The following is a 2393-nucleotide window of genomic DNA, read 5'->3' on the forward strand; positions in this document are numbered from 1 at the left end:
CGTTGTGCCACTGGGAGGGGCTATTGTGAAGGAGATTAAGCAAGTGAATACCTTAATTCTGATTTCTAAATATTAACAATACAGTATTATCTATTTTGAACACCAATTATTTTATTTGAAATAACTTTACTGTATAAATTCCAACATAATATAAGATTACTGCAAGATTAGTGAAAGTCATTTTATAACTTTGCTATCATTCAAAATAATTTAGTTAGTTATTATTAGCGTCGTCTATAACCACAAATACAATTCTAGAAGAAGTCTGAATATCAACTCCTAACGTGTTTACTATTTTAGCCGTGGGGTGCCATAATATAACGGTCAATCCCACTTTTTCGTTGGTAAAAAGAGTAGCCCAAGAGTTAGCGGTGGGTTGTGTTGGCTAGCTGCCTTCCTTCTGGTCTATCACTACTAAATTAGAGACGCGAAATTCAATAACACAAATAATACTAAACTGAAATCTCGGGTGACGGGTTTATAAAAACAAGCAGATTCATTAAAAACAAACGAAAAATAAGGTTTCAGTTTTGCAAATTAAATAAAATTAAGCTTTACCAAAACATAATACAATTTATTTCTGTATGTAATGTAATGCAGATAACATTTGAGTTTTTATAACTGTTTTTCCTTTTTATGTGTATTTCATATACACAAACGTGGTCGATTGTTTGTTTGTAGTTAAGCACCAAGCTACACAATGGGCTATTTGTACTCTACCCACCACGGGTATCGAAACCTAGTTTCTAGCGTTGTAAGTCCGCAGACATGCCGCTCTGCCACATGTGGGCAACAAGACTGCGGTTAAGTTACCAACCGCAGTCTATAAATACTGGAGTGCGCATGACATCATCTTCAGTGTCTTCTAGCGCCATATTCGAATTAAAGGTAATACGTTATTTTGATATAGAGATATATCGCTTAGAGTAGATTATCAAAAGTGTATTTAAAAAGGGCATTTTATGTCAAATACGCATTCGATAATATGATTCAGGTGAAAAAGTGACGAGCTGTCAATGGAACTGTTTGCGAGTGTATAATAACCAAACGAAGAGAAGTGACAAACTGAAATTAGCACTAAATAGTAAATCACTAAACGAGTGAACCAGTCAATCCTGTAGAGAGTATAATATAATATTCATGCACATGTCCTTGATAAGAGGGAAGATGGATTAGGTTACATATATCATTATATGTGCTCTAATCTCTTAATATTAACATAGCATTTGACAGTGAATACCCAAAACCGTACAGGATTCTACCTTCTATCAGTATTACTTCTAGATAGTCCCTGACCCTCCAAACACCCACCCAGACTTGACTTGATCAAACTGATATATAGATCTATAGCAATTAGCATGTACAAGTAAGTATATGTGAAATATGTAGTGTCATCGGTTTATATTGGTATTAAACAATTCACAATGATTTCCACAAACATCTTTGGACTTTATTGGTTTTTAAACTTAAACTTTAGGCTAACAAACCAAATTATGATGACTACATTTTCATTATTTATGAATGGCAAAAGATCATAGTAAGCCCAGATCTGTTCTAAGTAATAGTAACAGTATACAGTACTAGTTATAAGAATGTTAACAGTGAGGCCCTTAGTTACTAGGCTAGACTGTACTTGTTACTGTTCATAGTAAATTAATACTAGCTGTAGACGTCTAGTCTCTGTTACTGCAGATTACAATTAGTACAGTAATAGTACTAGACTAGTAATACTGTCATTTTTTGTTGCTTTGTATGATATTGATAAAAGTTGGATTAGTTACATAGATTAAATAAGTACTATAGTAATGGTGTAGGTAGATATTTAAATGGTACTGTTAGAAATTGCACAGGGACGAATCTGGTAGACATTGTACTTCTGCACTGAAAGTACTTTGATTTTGAAAGGAAAAGTAATGGAGTAATTTCGTTTTATTACTTATTTCCAAAGTTTACTGGATTTTGTGTTCAACCTGAATTATGCATAGTGATTCCAACAACATGTGTTCATCAGAGTAGAGTGACTACTGTAACATAATTATCAGTATGCTGTAAACACATTTAACACAGTGATTCCAACAACATGTGTTCATCAGAGTAGAGTGACTACTGTAACATAATTATCAGTATGCTGTAAACGAATTTAACACAGTGATTCCAACAACATGTGTTTATCAGAGTAAAGTAACTACTGTAACATAATTATCAGTATGCTATAAACACATTTAACACAGTGATTCCAACAACATGTGTTCATCAGAGTAGAGTGACTACTGTAACATAATTATCGGTATGCTGTAAACGAATTTAACACAGTGATTCCAACAACATGTGTTCATCAGAGTAGAGTGACTACTGTAACATAATTATCGGTATGCTGTAAACGAATTTAACAC

The 2393-nt window shown here is 33.3% G+C and overlaps 1 long non-coding RNA gene across 1 annotated transcript in view; it reads left to right on the forward strand.

The window, feature by feature from the left end:
* Positions 1-1026: 1026 nt before the first annotated feature.
* The window catches only part of LOC111085376, a 10638-nt gene continuing 9271 nt past the window's right edge, over positions 1027-2393 (forward strand). The window contains exon 1 of the long non-coding RNA XR_002610232.1: positions 1027-1366. This is a non-coding gene — a long non-coding RNA (uncharacterized LOC111085376). The remainder of the gene's footprint in view (positions 1367-2393) is intronic.

The sequence above is a fragment of the Limulus polyphemus genome, unplaced genomic scaffold (assembly GCF_000517525.1).
Source record: "Limulus polyphemus unplaced genomic scaffold, Limulus_polyphemus-2.1.2 Scaffold356, whole genome shotgun sequence".
Taxonomy (NCBI): domain Eukaryota; kingdom Metazoa; phylum Arthropoda; class Merostomata; order Xiphosura; family Limulidae; genus Limulus; species Limulus polyphemus.